Source organism: Bufo gargarizans, chromosome 3 (assembly GCF_014858855.1).
Source record: "Bufo gargarizans isolate SCDJY-AF-19 chromosome 3, ASM1485885v1, whole genome shotgun sequence".
Taxonomy (NCBI): Eukaryota; Metazoa; Chordata; class Amphibia; order Anura; family Bufonidae; genus Bufo; species Bufo gargarizans.
The window spans coordinates 591,507,454-591,526,906 of NC_058082.1; positions in this window are offsets into that span (position 1 = coordinate 591,507,454).

The following is a 19,453-nucleotide window of genomic DNA, read 5'->3' on the forward strand; positions in this document are numbered from 1 at the left end:
TCTATGCAGTTTATTCTTTTCTGCAAGATTTTGTAGACTGTATCTGTAGTGAAGCTATCTTACGAAATGTTGAAGGGGCATGATTTTATAAAAAATATTTTTCCAAATGATGTACAGTTAATTTTTCACTAATGGTAAAGATGTATTTGGGACTGTCACTACACACACTTATTAATTTTTATTGTAAATTTTTGTTGTCTTGTTACCTACATTTTACGAGATGTGCTCTGTCGGTTTAAGATGACTCACAAATGCCTTTTAACTTCAGTTGCTCAGTGGAAGGCCTTGATAGGTGCTGATGGTTGAGTAGGGTAACGGTCCAATCTTGGTTACGGAGGGCGAGAGGACGCTGCGCTGGCTCAGTTTGCCTTTTCTTTTGCCTTACTGAAAGTCGACTTCGCATCAGTTTCACAAAAGTAGACGATTAGCGACAGGACGTGCCCCCCCCCCCCTTTTTTTTTTTTTTTTTTTTTTTTTTTGTTTGACGGAAGAAAAATTCTGAAATATATTTATACAAAGGAACGATATATACAGCGTATATTTTGCTCATCAGAAATGAGATCTCTAAAGTAAAAAGAAATATATTTCTTAGTTCATATATATATAAATATATATAAATATATATTGAATGCCAAAGCCAGCTTTACTTCAATGTTACTGTATCAACCAATTATTTGCTGTTAAAAATCACACTGAGCACTTGGATGTGTCTACAAGGTCCATTTACACGGGCAGATAAATTGCCGAGCGACGATCCAGCGCCGATCCTTTATACTTGCCATAGTTTCATCCCCTTATATTAACTTTGCAAGAACAGGCAGTTGTCCGTTTTTACACGAGATGTTCTTCCGACCAGTGATGATTTTTTATTTTAAGGTGTACCTAAAAGTTGTGATCAGCGACAAAAAAAAGTGAATTATCTTTTGCCGCTCACTCTTCGGACACGTTTTACGTTGAACGATCACTCGACCGGTTATCGCCATTGTGTAAATGGGCCTTCATTTTCAGGCATATTAGGAACACTCATTACCAGAACTTGCTGTTTATTAGTTTTCTCATATAATCCGACCATAGCAAAGCTGAATAATAACGTGTTTTATAAGGGGGGGGGGGGGGGGGCGATAGGGCGGTCGTTTTTTCTCTGCAGAAAAAAAAATTCCAAAAAAAACAAAAAAAAACAGGTGTTCTCCATTTTACTAGTCTGCTGCATCAGAGTTCAGTACTTTTTTGCAGGTGTCCAAATTGAAGGATTTATTTTTGTTTTTTTATTTTTGGTGTCTTTAAAAAAATAAAAAATAATCAAGTTAATACTTTGTAATCCTTGGAATGGAATTGAGTGGCAATTAGTTTGCCTCGGAAAGTGGCATATTTTTGTATTCTTTACTGTAGATTTAAGGATTACGTTCACCACAAAATGTATTTTGTCATACTCCCTTTTAATCTGTATATAAACGCAGCTTAATAAATAAGTGTACAGTTTATCCCTCAACTGTGTTTTCTTCACTACTCCTTGACCTCATGTAGATAAAGCACTGTGACCTGGAAAGCAGAATGATGTCATTTTGATAGTGTGACACCAGCCCCCGGGCGCGAAGGACTGAGAAGGAACATGAAAGTTTTTGGTTTTGCTTTTTGAGAATTTTTAGGACAAGTAAAATGATATCACACTGCCTTCCACAAGAAGCTGTGGTTCCAAGCAGCCGGAGGAAGAGATGGCAGTGAGCAAAACACACCAGACACTTTCATGGGTGTCCATTGGCACCAGCCCAGCGCCTCGTTCACATTGCTGGTATACAGGGAGAACCACTGAGAAGATCAGTAATGGAGTTTACGTTTCAATATTACAATATTGTCACTGCCTTGGGAAATGTTGAATTAAAAACACTTTGCTTTATTAGGTATTCATTAAAAGAAAAAAAATTACAAGAAGGACCTATACATCGAACAATACAAAACAAAATTATGTGTTGCTATTGACCTTAAAGGGGTTATCCAATCTTAGACAATAGGGGCATATCGCTAGGATATGCCCCCATTGTCTGATAGGTGCGGGCCCCCCCCTCTGGGACCCGCATCTACAAGGAGAACTGAGCTGGGGAGAGTTGTAGCCGGGTTTCCTGGGGTCCGTCCGCCACCAGGCGCAGCTCCCCGCCTCTCCCATTTGAAGTGAAAGTGAGCGCCCCGCGCATGCGCGGCCACAGCTCCTATTCATTTCTATGGGGCCGATGAAAATGGCCGAGCCAGTGCTTGGCTATTTTCGTCGGCTCCATAGAAATGAATGGAGGACAGCTGTGCATGCTTCTCAACTTTCTCTGCTCTGTTCTCCTTGTAGGTGTGGGTCCCAGAGGTGGGACTCCAATATAGGCACCAATCATCAGTGGTCTATTTGTCTACACACCCTATTTCCCCCCTTCCCCAGGTGCTCAGACACACTATTCACTCCTATCGGCAATTAAAACTGCTATGCGCCCCCTATGCATATTGTTCATAAGGTTCGCTGTGTCTACATACTGTATCCTATCTATAGCTCTACGCGTTTCACCGTAGGGCTCATCAGCAGCTGAGGATCACTAAGTTAGAGACAGACAAATATATAATATTTAGGGTGGTTGTGGCACGGCTGCCAACCTACACTGTTTAAATAGAAAAGGTCCCCCGCCCAGGCGGATCAAACTCCTAGGTGGGCGAATGGAGGAGCGGTAGGTGTGATTGCGCAAGGAGTGTCAAAACACTCCAGATATAGCAGAGATATTCACAGCGGTTTATTAAAACAATACCGGCACATATATGGCATCATACTCGCATAGGTAAGAGGATCAGACTCACAAGATGTCCTAGTGCATCTACCATTTAGTTTATCTGCGCAAGCACAGAAGTAGACAACCTCGATCCCCCCCACAGACAATCGTGCACATAAACACTGAATGAGGGGTCAGTTGTCCTCCTTTATAGGTGTAATTACTAGGAAACCAGCAGAGATGCAGGTGCTCAAGAAAGGTCTTTCGTTTGTCCCTACATGTGCATTCAACTGGGTCAAAGATTTTACCCTCTTTGTAAGGCTACTTTCACACTTGCGTTCAGAGCGGATCTGTCTGAGACAGATCCGCTCATATAATGCAGACGATGGATTCGTTCAGAACGGATCTGTCTGCATTAGGGTCCATTCACACGTCCGTTGTTTGTTTCCTGATCTGTTCCGTTTTTTGCTGAACAGATCTGGACCCATTCATTTTCAATGGGTCCTGAAAAAAAATATGACATTGTGCTGTCCGTTTTTTTTTCAGGACCCATTAAAAATGAATGGGTCCAGATCTGTTCAGCAAAAAACGGAACAGATCAGGAAACAAACAACGGACGTGTGATTGAACCCTTATATTGTTAAAAAAAAAATCTAAGTGTGAAAGTAGCCTGAACGGCTCCGTCCAGACTTTTACATTGAAAGTCAATGGGGGACGGATCTGTTTGAAGATTGAGCCATATTGTGTCATCTTCAAACGGATCCGTCCCCATTGACTTACATTGTAAGTCTGGACGGATCCGTTTGCCTCCGCACGGCCAGGCGGACACCCGAACGCTGCAAGCAGCGTTCGGGTGTCCGCCTGCTGAGCGGAGCGGAGGCCAAACGCTGCCAGACTGATTCATTCTGAGCAGATCCGCGTCCACTCAGAATGCAATGGGGCCGCACGGATCCGTTCGGGGGCCGCTTGTGAGAGCCTTTAAACGGAACTTACAAGCGGAGCCCCGAACGCTAGTGTGAAAGTAGCCTAAGAAAGCTGAAATGGAAAAACAATGTTTGCCACACAACAAACAGCAGTGTACAGAGTTGGTCATTGACTTAGATGATTTGCAGGATGTACGCCTACTGGCGGGTTTGATGGAGGAGGGGGAGAGATACCCTGGTGAAGGACCCTTCACGGATCTTAAACTCCCATCCAATAAAAATCTGCCTCTGGGGTACAATATGCCAATGGATATATTTCTAAAGGTTGTAACAGATCAGTTACGGTTGTTGGAGGGTCAGAGATTAGGTGGATCCAATTTATCTAAAACAGAGATTGAGGTTTTGTTATCCCTTGAACGTGACCCCTCCATTGTCATTAAACCAGCTGACAAGGGGGGTATATTGCGATCATGGGCTGGGAGCAATATAGAGAGATGTGCCTCAGCATTTTAAAGGATAACCAGTGTTATCGGATCCACGACACCAACCCCCACAGACAGATTTCAGATGAAACTGAGGAATATCCTATTGACGGCCTACGAGAATAAGCTTATCAGTCAGGCAGAATTTTTCGTTCTGCTCCCGAAACATCCGGTGGTCCCCTGCTTTTACAGCCTCCCCAAGGTCCATAAGTGGCTCTCCCCCCTCAAAGGGAGACCAATTGTCTCTGGGATGGGGAACCTTATGCAGGGTGTCAGTACTTATGTGGACAGAGTCCTACGGCCGTTTGTGTTGGCTCTCCCATCCTATGTAAGGAGACTCGATGGATGTGATCAAAAAGCTAGAGGGTATCCAAATTGATGGCCATACCATGCTGGCCAGTCTGGACGTGGAGGCGCTCTACAGCTAGATACCCCAGGAAAAAGGGTGTGTACACCCAAAGTGGTAGACAAATAGACCACTGACGATTGGTGCCTATATTGGAGTACCAGACCCTAGGCTCAGTCTACTCTAGCAATTAGGGTCATTGGCCTGTTAATTCACAGTAGCTGCTGGCACTCCATCCATCATCACGCACTACAGTGGATAGGCTATGGTGTAGGACCATATATAGTTAAATACTGTACTTGCGTGCAGTGTATCAAGTATCTACGCTGCAGGTGACAACACTCAGTAGCTATTGGTCCCTCATTTGCTACAAGGCACTGTAGTAGACAGATTGGGGTGTAGGACCAATTATCTAGCTCCAGTGTGTAGGTGTTTAAGATCAATAGCAAACACATTGTTTTGTATTGTTAGACGTACAGGTCCTTCCTGTCATTTTTTCTTTTTTTATATCTAATAAAGCAAAGTGTTTTTAATTCAACGTTTCCCGAGGCAGTGACGACATACAGGGATAACCCCATTAGTTAGATAAACGTTTACATATAGAATTAACCTACAAAAAGTTGGGTCACTATATTAATATTTGTAGTACATACCTTGCTCGCATCCCATGCCACCTGATTCTACTCCACAGCTGTATTTACAATTATGCAGGCTTCAGAGCTGAAATCTCCCAGCATTCCATATCTGCACAGAGCTCTTGTATTGTGAGATGAAGGGTCCCCATGCCACCCGAACCCCCGTCACATACAGAAGCTGCGGCTGCATTTATTTATTTATTTTACTCACTTATATAGCGCTACTATATTCCGCAGCGCTTTACAGACATTAGCATCAAGATGTCCCCAATGGGGCTCACAATCTAAAGTCCCTATCAGTATGTCTTTGGATTTACATGTGGTCCTCTCCTCTGAAGCCCATGGGAGCCAAGCCCGCAACCACTTTGATTTTCAAAAAGGAGTCACACTTGCTTGGCCACAGCTCCAGATGTTTTTGGGTTAGGTAGGATCACCCAATGGCCATCATGGTGGTTGTTAGAGGTCCCCCATGGTCCCTAAGATGGGGGTTTTGCAGGGCACTTGCACATATCAGCTCCCTACAAGCTGGCCCAGCTGGAAAGTGTACAGTAATCTTATGAAACCGAACTAACTACCCCCTGCATTATAGTATTTTCAAAATACATTTTGCATTGTTCACCTGACACCCTCCCAACTTACAGTACTGGGCTGAAGTTATCAGGCAGTCGTATAAAAAAAATGCTCCTAAGAAAGAATGCTTTAAAAAATAGAAGTGCTAATAGTTTAGTTTTGTCAACTTAACAAAATGCAAAGTGGATAAACAAAAGAGAAATCTAAATCTTATCAATATTTAGTCCTGCCACCTTTTGCCTTGAAAACAGCATCATTCTGCTAGGTGCACTTGCTCAAAGTCAGGGATTTGGTAGGATTATAGTCAGGTGTATGATTAACCAAGTATTCCAAATAGGTGATAATTATCTTCATTAACTGAAACGGAAACAGCAGTGTATAGACTTGACACTAGGTGAGGAACAGCCAAACTCTGCTACAAAGATGAGGTTGTAGAAGACAGTTTTATGTCACAGGTCATACACTATGGCAAGACCGAGCACAACAACAAGACACAAGGTATGCTGCATTGGCAAGGTTCTCCCAGGCAAAAATTTCAAAACAAACTGGAGTTTCAAGATGTTTATTCCAAGCTCTTTTGAATAAGCTCAAAGAGACTGGCATAGTTGAGGACTGTAGACAGGCCAAGGAAACTTAGGCCAGCAGGAGAAGGACACGTATACTTCTCGTTGAAATCGGAAGATGTCTGAAAGCAGTGGAACCCCGGAGAATTCTGGCCAGAAGTGGTCTTCGTGGACAAATTGCGCCGAAAAGCCAGACAGTCCGCCTCTGTCGTGAAAACAAGGCCAAGCAACTCAACTATGCATGAAAACATAGGAACTGGGGTGCAGGTTAATCAAAATGTGAAATATTTGGCTGTAACAGAAGGCAGTTTTTTCACTGGAGGGTGGTACAATAATGAGTGTAACAGTGAAGCATGGTGGAGGTTTCTTACAAGTTTGGCGCTGCATTTCAGCAAATTGAGTTGGGAATTTTGTCAGGATCAATGCTGAGAAATATAGACAGATACTTTTCCATCATGCCGTACCATCAGGGAGGCGTCTGGCTCCAAATTTATTCTGTAGCAGGACATCGACCCCAAGCATCAAAAAGAAGTACAGAGTCCTGGAAGTGATGATATTGCTTCCACAGGGTCGTGATCTGAACAACATCCAGTGTGTCTGGGATGACATGAAGAGGCGGAAGGATTTGAACAAGCCTATATCCAACAGAAGATCTGTGGTTAGATGTTTGTCACTGGAACAACCTCCCTGCCGAGTCCCTTCAAAAACTGTGTGTAAGTGTACCGAGAAGAAGTGGTGCTGTTCTGAAGGCAAAGGGTGGACACAAATATTAATTGGATTTAGATTGTTGTTTTTCATTCACTTAGCATTTTAATTGATGCAAATAAACTATTAACACTTCTGTTTTAGAATGCATTCTTGCTCTGTAGCATTTTTCCCAATACGAGATCAATACATAATAAGTGATTTCAGGGGCGGACTGAGAACCCTCAGGACCCCCGAGAAAAATAAACCAAGGGCCCCCTTCCAGGCCCCACCTATGTTCCACCTTCAGCCACGCCCATGTCCCACCTCCAGCCACGCCCCTATCCCGCCTCCAGCCACGCACTACACAAAGAACAAAAGTGCAATAATTTATCAATCTGGAGCTCTGGCTGAGGGCGGCTGACACACAGTCAGCTCACCTCTAGGTAGGACCTGCGGCTGCACTCCTGTCTCCTGCTTCCCGCCGCGGCACCGCTCGTCGCGCCTTCGTGGCCTGCCCTGAGCCCATGTTGCTGAGGCAGAGGGCAGTGGCGGCCGGGCTACCTATCACAAGCAGCAGGCTAGGGGCAGTGGCGGATCCAGGATTTAAAATTAGTCAGTGAGGTTGCAAAGTTACGCTCAGGTCCTAGTGACCACCTAATTTCAAAACAATTAATAGAATATCGTAGCAACCTCCTGAGGGATTTCCCCGTTTGTCATATTCAAGTAGTCTCGGGAGGGGCACTTCCAGATTTTTTTTCTGTCTGCCGCCACAAAACAATGGTGCTTATAGAACAGACTACACAGTGTAGCGGTATACTGTATATTGTGTGGCACAGTGTAGGCTATATGTGTATAAGGCCTCATGCACACGACAGTTTATTTTCACGGTCCGCAAAAACGGGGTCCGTAGGTCCGTGATCTGTGACCGTTTTTTCGTCCGTGGGTCTTCCTTGATTTTTGGAGGATCCACGGACATGAAAAAAAAGCCGTTTTGGTGTCCGCCTGGCCGTGCGGAGCCAAACGGATCCGTCCTGAATTACAGTGCAAGTCAATGGGGACGGATCCGTTTGATGTTGACACAATATGGTGCCATTTCAAACGGATCCGTCCCCATTGACTTTCAATGTAAAGTCTGGAGTTCTTTTATACCATCGGATTGGAGTTTTCTCCAATCCGATGGTATATTTTAACTTGAAGCGTCCCCATCACCATGGGAACGCCTCTATGTTAGAATATACTGTCGGATATGAGCTACTTCGTGAAACTCAGATCCGACAGTATATTCTAACACAGAGGCGTTCCCATGGTGATGGGGACGCTTCTAGTTAGAATAAACTACAAACTTTGTACAAGACTGCTGCCTGGCAGCACCCGATCTCTTACAGGGGGCCGTGATCAGCACAATTAACTCCTCAGGTGCCGCACCTGAAGGGGTTAATTGTACGATCATATCCCCCTGTAAGAGATCAGGGCTGCCAGGCAGCAGGGGGCAGACCCCCCCCCTCCCCTCCCCATCGTTGGTGGCACAGTGTGCGCCCCCCATCGGGCCCCCCCCCGTCCTCCCTCTAGTGTAATAAATCGTTGGTGGCACAGTGTGCGCCCCCCATCGGGCCCCCCTTCCTCCCTCTAGTGTAATAAATCGTTGGTGGCACAGTGTGCGCCCCCCATCGGGCCCCCCCTTCCTCCCTCTATTGTTATAAATCGTTGGTGGCACAGTGTGCGCCCCCCATCGACCCCCCTCCCTCTATAGCAGTAACAACATTGGTGGCAGTGTGCGGCCTCCCATCTCCCCCCCCCCCCCCCCCCGATCACGCTACTGCAGTCCTGGTTGCCATGGTTACTTAGCAATAGTACAATAGTAGAAGACTCATAGTTACCTGCTTGCTGCTGCGATGTCTGTGTCCGGCCGGGCGCTCCACCTACTGGTACGTGAAAGGTCTGTGCGGCGCATTGCTAAAGAACTGTCACTTACCAGTAGGAGGAGCTCCCGGCCGGTCACAGACATCGCAGCAGCAAGCAGGTAAGTATGAATCTTCTACTGTTGTACTATTGCTAAGTAACCATGGCAACCAGGGCTGCAGTAGCTTCCTGGTTGCCATGGTTACCGATCGGAGCCCCAGCGATTAAACTGGGACTCCGATCGGAACTCCGCTGCCACCAATGATCGGGGGGGGGGGAGGCCGCACACTGCCACCAATGTTGTTACTGCTATAGAGGGAGGGGGGCCGATGGGGGGCGCACACTGTGCCACCAACGATTTATAACAATAGAGGGAGGAAGGGGGGGCCCGATGGGGGGCGCACACTGTGCTACCAACGATATTCAAACTGGGGAGGGGGGGTCTGCCCCCTGCTGCCTGGCAGCCCTGATCTCTTACAGGGGGATATGATAGTACAATTAACCCCTTCAGGTGCCGCACTTGAAGGGGTTAATTGTGCTATCATATCCCCCTGTAAGAGATCGGGTGCTGCCAGGCAGCAGGGGGCAGTCTTGTACAAAGTTTGTAGTGTATTCTAACTAGAAGCGTCCCCATCACCATGGGAACGCCTCTGTGTTAGAATATACTGTCGGATATGAGTTTTCACGAAGTGAAAACTTAGATCTGAAAAAGCTTTTATGCAGACGGATCTTCGGATCTGTCTGTATGAAAGCAACCTACGGCCACGGATCACGGACACGGATGTCAATCTTGTGTGCATCCGTGTTCTTTCACGGACCCATTGACTTGAATGGGTCCGTGAACCGTTGTCCGTCAAAAAAATAGGACAGGTCATATTTTTTTGACGGACAGGATACACGGATCACGGCCTCAGCTGCAAAACGGTGCATTTTCCGATTTTTCCACGGACCCATTGAAAGTCAATGGGTCCGCGAAAAAAAAACGGCACAACGGCCACGGATGCACACAACGGTCGTGTGCATGAGGCCTATAACAAACATATTTCACATGAAAACTTACAATTACTTGGCTTGGCCCTTGGGGATTTGGAGAAGGGGCAGAGGGATAGCAGAGCAGGGAGAGACTGGTGCTGCTACTAGGGGGCTCATAGCATGGGAGAGTAATAAAGCCCACCATAATGCCCCCCCCCAGTAGAAATAATTCTCCTTATAATATGACAGTGCAAAAAATACCCCCTTGTAATGCCCCCAGTTGAGCTAATGTCCCCATAGTGCCCCCATAATGTCCCAGTATAAAATACCCCTATATAGTGCCCCTAGTAAATGCCCCTACACCCTCCTTCCTCCTAGTGTCCCCCATAATGTACCAGTATAAAATGCTCCAGTAGATGCCCTCAGTGTCCCCCATAATTTGCAAGTATAAAATACCCCTTCTTAGTGCCCCCCCGTAGATGACCCCATAGTACTCCTCTCCCCCCTTCCACATAGTACCCACCATAATGTGTCCCAGTATAAAACTGTACTGTACAGAGCGCCCATATAAAATACCCCTTCTTTGTGGCCTCAGTAGATGCCCCTATAGTGCCCCCAATCATGTGCCAGTATTACTAACAGCCCCCATGTGCCAGTAATAGCCCCCTGTGCCAGTAATAGCCCCCTGTGCCAGTAATAGCCCCCCTCCGTGCCAGTAATAGCCCCCCTCCGTGCCAGTAATAGCCCCCCTCCGTGCCAGTAATAGCCCCCCTGTGCCAGTAATAGCCCCTCTGTGCCAGTAATAGCCCCTCTGTGCCAGTAATAGCCCCCCTGTGCCAGTAATAACCGCATTGTATATATAAAAAAACAAAAACAAAAAAAAAACATACTTACCTCCATGTCAGCGATGCGATGCAGGCCTCTTCCGGCCTGTGTCCCGCGCTGTATGGCTCAGGCGGCGCGATGACGTCATCGCGCCGGCCTCTGATAGGCTGCCGGCCTAGTGTGCCTGCAGCCTATCAGAGGAAGAGAAAGGGACACGCCTCTCCCTCCCCTGCCGCAGCACAGGCATCTGTATCGCTGTCCTGAGGACAGCGCTCATCTCCCTGTGCCCTGCCACCGCCAGCTCCGCGCCGCACAAGCATTTTTTTCCGCCCTCCGCACACCCTAAAGGCCGGCTGGCCGGCGGGCCCCCTTCCCGGCCGGGCCCTCGAACCACGTCCGAAGTGCCCGACCGCTCAGTCCGCCCCTGAGTGATTTACAGTTATCTATTTCTAAAAGTTTGTTTTTTACTTTGGTCTGGCTTGCTACTGACAAAGCCCTTAATTGCATAACATATTATATACAGTGTAAATATATGTAATTCAAGATAAGTAAAACTACAGTAAGTATTGATCATTTTTTGTGCCTTATTCATGCTTCACTGCCCCCCCCCCCCCCCCCGAACTGTGAAAGGGAGAGTTGCAGCAAAAAGAGATGCCCCCTGAGCTATGATGGGGAGGGAGGGGGGAGCTGCTGCAGAACGGGCACACTTACTTAGCTGTGATAGGGGGAGAGCTGCATCTGAAAGAACATGCCCCCTTAGCTGTTATAGGTAGATTGCTGCACCATAAAGGAAATGTCCCCTGAGCTGTCAGCCCAACACATGGCCCTGCAAAGGCTAGTCATTGGCTGCAGTGGTCCACGTGACCCTATCTGTTCCGCACAACTCCTTTAAAGGGAGTCTGTCAGCACATTTACCCCTTTTTAACAGTTCCCATAGCGCTGTAGCCGCAACACAGATGATTAAAACGGTACCTTTATATGCTTTTTTGGACATGTAAAACTGCCAAAAACGAACTTTGAAGCATATGTAAATGAGGGCTCGCAAGTGCCCAGGGGCAGCGTCCACAGCGTTGGTGCCCAGGCAGCTCTGCCTCTTCGGCTCTTATCCCCGCCCAGCCTCTTTCTCTGCCCGCCTATCTGTTTTCTCTCCCCCTCAGCGAGATCCCGCGCCTGATTTCCTTGGCCGGGGCATGCGCACTGCGATGCCCATTGTTGGCACGGCATCGCAGTAGCTTATGCGCATGCGCCAGCTAACGAATCAAAGAGATAAATGTACCTCTGTTGGCTCTCTGTGTCTGCAGTGACAGCTGCTCGCTCGGCTTTCCTCCTCTTCTCCTGCGCCGATGGACCGCTTCCTTTCTGCAGTTTTTGCGCTGTTAGCCTGCGCATGCGCATAAGCTACTGCAATGCCGTGCCAGCAATGTGCATGCCCCGGCCAAGGAAGTCAGTGCGCAGGTGCGGGATCTCGCTGAGGGGGAGAGGCTGGGTGGGGATAAGAGCCGAAGAGGCAGTGATGCCTGGGCACCAACTCGGTGGACGCCGCCCCTGGGCACTTGCGAGCCCTCATTTACATATGCATCAAAGTTTGTTTTTGGCAGTTTTACAAGTCCACAAAAGCATATAAAGGTACCGTTTTAATCATCTGTGTTGCGGCTACAGCGCTATAGGAACTGTTAAAAGGGGTAAATGTGCTGACAGACTCCCTTTAAGCCTGTGCTTTGCCGCTGGTGGTGATGAAAGGAGGGGGCTCCTACTGTGTTTTCTTTCATCAGTCCTGCTTTGAAATCACAGGGGCTAAAAAATAAAATAAAATTAGCATTATAACAACAATAGGGCGCTAATACAATAAACACAGTTAAAAAATTGTGGGGGGTTCAGTCAGCACAACCCTGTATGCAGGTGCACATGTTTTTGCGTTTGTATCTGTATTTCGCCATAGCAATCTGCACCTGCATACAGGGTTGTGCGGACTGAACCCCCCACATTTTTTTCTTTGTAGTATATATTGGAGGCGTGGCGATCTCGATGCAGTCATGCACACCTGACCAGTTAGTCTGCCCAGGAGGCTGGTTTTAAAGTCAGTATAAAACTGAGCGTTTAATCCGCATGCGCCGGCCCGATCTAGCCGGCGGAAGTAAACTGCCAAAATATCGGGATGTACGGGCCGGCGCATGCGCATTAAACGCTCTGCTGCCTCTGCCCTAGTGGGTAATGGAGTGCGCAGGCGCAGGCGCCGGATTTGTCATTGACTGGAGGATGGTATCTCAAGAACCGAGGGCGGGCCAGAGGGGTGAAAGGGGAGGGGTTTGATTTGAACAGCGCCGTGGAGCCTGGGCACCGGCCGCATAAACGCCGCCCCTGGGCACCTTCAGAACCTGATTAGCATATGGATTAAAAGCGTTTTTAAGAGAGAATAGGCGACGGACAGCAATATGAAAGGTAAGATTATAATATGGGGAATGTAATGGATATCATGATGTTTGTGGTGTATAATGGTCATTTTAGGTGAAAGACTCCCTTTAAGTAACCCTTGGTGTGTAGCAGGGTTAGATGACAAGTCGCACGCTTACTGCTTTTGGATTGGAGCATCCATTTAAATATAACATGGAGTTGTCATTTTGAGTAAAAGTTCTATTTTTAGAAGACTGGTGTAAATTGATCCCTGTAATCCGCTGCTATTTTCAGAACACAAAAGGTAGTATCATTTCTGCCTCCATATGTAGAAGACGCAGTAATTACCAGCTTCCATAGCCAAAGTAACTCTCTTAGTTGCTAGGAGAACCAATACCCTTTGTACGGGCTTTGCCATGTACTGCTAAGTGCAGGCTAATTACAGCCCCTGGCAATAATTTCAACACTGTTGCTGGAATATCTGTCACAGGACAAGATTAATTACAATACCGAAGCTGCCCGTTTCCTCTCATTCATAGTTTCAAGAAGGGTTTAAGGCTACTTTCACACTTGCGCTTGATCGGATCCGTTCTGAACGGATCCGATCATATTAATGCAGACGGAGGCTCCGTTCAGTACGGATCCGTCTGCATTAATAACTTTAAAAAATTTCGCAAGTGCGCAAGTAGCCTGCGCGGATCCGTTCAGACTTTCAATGTAAAGTCAATGGGGGACGGATCCGCTTGAAGATTGAGCCATATGGTGACATCTTCAAGCGGATCCGTTCCCATTGACTTACATTGTAAGTCTGAACGGATCCGCACGCCTCCGCACGGCCAGGCGGACACCCGACCGCTGCAAGCAGCGTTCAGCTGTCCGCCTGTCCGTGCGGAGGCTGAACGCCGCCAGACTGATGCAGTCTGAGCGGATCCGCTCCATTCAGACTGCATCAGGGCTGGACGGAGGCGTTCGGGTCCGCTCGTGAGCTCCTTCAAACGGAGCTCACGAGCGGACCGACGAACGCTAGTGTGAAAGTAGCCTTACCTGGTTGTTAAAGGGGTTATACCTTTTTTTTTTTTTTTATCCTGAAAGATGATTAAAAAATACCTTTTTATTATTTTTCGCATTCCATGTGCTCTCTCCTGGAGCTTCTGGGGATAGGCTTTGGACAGAATCAGTCTCCTTCCCCCTCTGGAAGCTTACAATATATCCCTTTTATATCCTGAAAGATTATTAAAAATAACTTATTATTATTTTTCGCGTCCATGTGCCCCCTTCTGGAGCTTCTGGGGACAGACTTTGGACAGAATCAGGGTCCATTCACACATCCGTGTGTGTTTTGCGGATCTGCAAAACACGGACAGCGGCAATGTGCGTTCCGCATTTTGCAGACCCCACATTGCCGGCACTAAGAGAATATGCCTATTCTTGTCCGCTATTGCGGACAAGTATAGGACATGTTCTATTTTTTTCAGTATCGGACTTGCGGACCCGGAAGTGCGGGTCCGCAATTCTGAATCGGGGCCGCACGTCGTGCGGCTCCATAGAAATGTATGGGTCTGCAATTCCGTTCCGCAAAATTGCTACAAAGTGTGTGAATGGAGCCTCAGTCTGCTTCCCCCTCTAGCAGCTCACAGTATAACCCTTTCTAAATGTTCCCTGCAAAATAAGTCTTCTTAGGACCCACTAAAGTCGATGGGTACGCAAAAAAAAAAGAAAGAAGAATGTAACACGGATGTCATCTGTTTTACGGACTGCAGAATGGATACGGTCGTGTGCATGAGGCCTTATACTGGCATGTCCTCCAGAGGCTCTGCTCGTTCCTGAACAGAGGATCACTATGCAGAGACCTGGGTGTGGGGACAGTGAGCCTGCATGCCCAACAGCACCCAGCATATTGGCTAGATGTGCACATTCCTTCACCCTGTGAACACTAGGTGGCACCATACTATGTAATTTTATGGCATAACTGTTCATTGGATCGTTCCAACAGCATGAACATGGCAAATAGGCTTCACTTTTTATGTTCTATACCAGGGATGCCCAGCCTGTGCCCCCCCCCCCAGCTTTTTCAAAACTACAACTCCCAACATGCCCTGGTAGCTGTAGGCTGTCCGGGCATGCTGGAAGTTTTAGTTTTCCAACAGCTGGAGGGCCGCAGGTTGGAAATCCCTGTTCTGTACAATGAATATATTTAATGGTGGGGCAGCCCCTTCAAAATGTATTATTGCCAAATCGTATTTGCACTAAATTGCCCCTCATCACCAACCTTCTAAGGACGATTGTCTGACGTTAGAAAGAAGTCTGTTTTTTCATTCCATAAATAGCGCCACTCTTGTCCATGAGCTGTGTCTGGTATTGCAGGTGACATTCTAAATTACCAACTCCAATAATGTGAGTTTAATGAGTCATGCAAGTAGAAAAAAATCAGGTGGTAGAAATGTCCTCCGTGCCCCCTTTGTAGTAGTAATGCCCTCTGTGCCCCCCTTTGTAGCAATATTGCCCTCTGTGCCCCCTCCATGGTAAAAATGCCCTATGTGCCCCCTCCATGGTAGAAATGCCCCCTGTGCCTCCTCAGTTTAAAAAAAAACAACACAGTACCTACTCTCCTTGTCCAGTTCCTGAAGCTCACAGTCCTCTCCCCTGCAGACACAGATCACTCTGCAGTCCTGTGTGGGAGGAGCTTAGGCAGATTCCCTCGCTGCAGGCTCCTCCCACACATGCCGGCAGCACGATCTGTGCCTGCAGGCTGAATGGTGGATCAGGGAGAAGTCTCCCTGCTTTATCATTCAGTGCGGGAGAGAAGGAGCGCGGGGAGCTGGCATGTGCCAATTTCACGCCAGTAACTGGTGCATGCGCACTCCATATCCCTGTCCCTCTGCCCACAGTGGGCAGAACACTGCGCATGCCCGGGCCCGGCAGTGATGCGAGAACAGCCTATAGGCAAATATGATGTCACAGGGCTGGCCTGAGCTTACTGAGGGGCGGAGTTAGGCGCGAGTGAGGCGGAGGAACTTGGGCACTTTTAGAAAACTCTCCGCCCCTGGGCACTTGCGACGGCTCATTAGCATATGATAAAAACGACTTTTTGGGCGATTTAAAGCATCAGAATAACTAAACACGTGTAACATCTGTGTCATGTCTTTGTGCCCCACTGAACAATGTCACCTGTATGAATCTGGTCAGGTAGGTGACAGACTCCCTTTAAAGATTTCTTTATTATAAATATATTCCCAAATACCTTTCCTTAGTTATAGTGGCTAATTTTGTCTTTTGAGCAATCATTAAGAGAAATAAAATGGCCGCCGTCCTATCAGTACACACAAAACCTGTCCTAATCACACAGGAGGACAAGTTACTTCACAACACTGAGGTAAAGAGCTGCCTCTTCTTCTTCTATGATCCTGGATACAGTTTAATATGATCTTCAGCTAAATCTCTAGAAATGGAGTTCATGAGGAGGCATGAAGTAGAGAGAGGAAGTGGGGATGTGGGTAATGAGCAGCAGCTCTTGTATGGAGTCTCCATTACCACAGTCTGTCCTGTCCGTCCTCTCTGTACTTCATGTCTCCTCATGAACTAAATTCCCCAGAGATTCAGCTAAAGTTCTTATTATCTGTATCTGGAGGATGAGGCAGCTCTTTACCTCAGTGCTCAGAAGCAACAATTCCTCCTGTGTGATTAGGACAGGTTTTGTGCCATAACAATGTTGGGAACTCTGACCGCATGTATCCCGGCTATGAGGTGGGCCCAGTTCCATGCTCGAATGGTTCAGCATTGGCTACTGGAGAACTGGAACAGGGGTCAAAACTTACTGGAAGACAAAATTCTATTCACTCTGTCAGTTCACTGGTGGCAGGACCTGAACCACATTCAAAAGGGAGTTCCCTGGGGTTTCAAAAATCGGGATTTAATCAAAACAGATGCAAGTCTTTGGGGCTGGGGAGCGCACTGCTCACAGCTCTTTTTTCAGGGTCAATGGTCAGCAATCCAGGCTAGGTTGTCCTGAAATCTGAGGGAATCGTTGGTTGTTTGAGATGCTATAAAATCCCTTCCTCCCACATAGAGAAAAAAGATGTACAGATAAGATCAGACAACTCAACAGTTGTAGCTTATTTAAATCGCTAGGGAGGTACAAAAAGCAGATCATTAAACCAGATCTCAGAAGAAATGGGATGGGAACATTAGAGTAGTCGCATTAGCACAAAAAAGGAATTTTCATCTTGCTTATGCGTTTCCTCCCTTGCCTCTCATACCCAGAGTTCTGAAAAAGATAAGGGAAGAAAAAGCTCATGTGATTCTCATTGCACCTTTATGTCCAGAGAAGTTCTGGTTCCCTCTGTTAAAACTTAGGTTCTCCTTTGGATGCTAGATGTATTGTCACAGGGTCCAGAGGTCTTTTGGATGCTGTAATTAATGCTATGATAGCAAATAGAAAACCAATAACCTCAAAGATTTATAAAAAAAAAATTGGAAAAGCTTCTTCAGACGTATTTTCCATTCACACAGTGTTCTCCTTTCTCCAGTCAGACTTTGAAAAGGGTCTTCGACCAAATATCTTGGAAGTCCATATTTCTGCATTGTGTAGTCTTTGCTACAAAAATGGCTGATCATCCATGGGTAATCCGCTTCCTTAAAGTGGCAGTTAGACTAAGACATACTCTAAGGCCAATTGTATGTCCTTGGGATCTAAAAATTGTACTATCAGGCCGAACTGAGACTCCCTTTGAACCCTTGTCCGTGTCCTCTCTAAAGTATCTGACAAAAACAGTGTTTCTGGTGGCCATAACTTCTGTACACAGGTGAAATTCAGGCCCTAAAAAATGTTAGAACCTTTCTTTAAAGTTTTGCCTGATGGACATGGACAATTCCCCATACGTTTATCAAACATACCAATACCAGTCAGGACCTAGCATTGAGTAGAAAGGTGCTGCAGGCTATTGTCCAGCCCTAATCCTGTTAATCTGGTATATGTCATGGTAATGCTATCAGGGAAGATGAAAAGGAAAAACTATTACTTACCGGTAGTGATGGGAAGTTCGGATCTTTCAAATGAATCGGTTCATTTGAATCAGCTCATTCAAATGAACCGATTCATGAATCGGATCTTCGGTTCATTTCATGAGCCGGCAGAGGCAAGTGAACTGAAGATCAATGCGCATGCTCAGCTCATCGAATCTTCGGTTCACTTGCTGAGTCGGCTCTCAAGTGAACCGAAGGTCAGGAGGGACTGGCTCCTGGCAAACACAGCTCTGCTGCAGTGAGCAGACTGTGATAATTGAGAGTTTTAGTTAAAAGAATTGTCACCGAGTCCCTACCAGACTTCCTGCTCTGCTACAGCATGTAGCAGAGCTGTATGTGTACAGGGTGCATGTAGCAGTGTAGCATGTGCTACACTGCTGCATGCACCCAGTACACATACAGCTCTGCTACATGCTAGATTAATGCCCCCCTTCCCCCCCGGACGGACTTACAGGGAGCCGCAGAGCAGGGAGCCTGGCAGGGACTCGGTGACTCACGGTTCTTTTAACTCAAAAGAATCGAATGAGTCTCTGACTCATTCGATTCTTTTAACTAATAGACTCAGCCGACTCTCCGAGTCCCTGCGACTCCCCCTGTGCTGGGAGTCAGTGCTGCGGCCTCTGATTGGTTGGAGGGCGGGGAGGGGCGGGGCTAGCGTCCACTGGCTGCCTCTGATTGGTTGGAGGGCGGGGCTATCACACTGGCTGCTGCTGCCTGTATGCTGATCTGACTGAGCCGTTTCATTCGGATCGGCTCAGTCAGAGGAACCGACTCTTCCGGATCAGTGAACTGAATCGGTTCAAAAGAACGATTCGTTCATGATCCGGACATCACTACTTACCGGTAATTTCCTTTTTATGAATCCTCCACGACGGTAAATGGGATTTTCCCCTCATAATAATAAAAAAATTAAAAAAATTCTTGTGTGACCAGTTTCTTCACATTCTCAGATGGTGGCCTTTTTATGAATCCCCGTCTTAAGAGTCGGTGGGTGATGACTACTGATATTGCCGTTTGCTCCTTTGTCTCGTTCTCGCAACCGAAAACGACCGCCAGAAGTACAATCAGGAAATTCTGGGTGTAGTGTGCGTCGATGTGTGTGCAATTCCTCCAAAATAACATCACAGAGACGTTCTTAAGTAGGATCCAATAATGTGCCTGCCTCCAACAGCTAGGCAAGTTTAATTTATACCAGAAGATGGAAGGCGGTCTTACAATCATAACCAATGGGGAGACAGGTTATGGTATGAAGTGATTGGCTGGAAGGCGGTCTTACAATCATGACCAATAGGGAGACAGGTTATGGTATGAAGTGATTGGCTGGCGAAGATGTGAACTTGTTCGCGCCCTTTTCGGTGCCGCCCTTATCCTCGTGGATGAAGAAACCTTTGTTCGGCGGT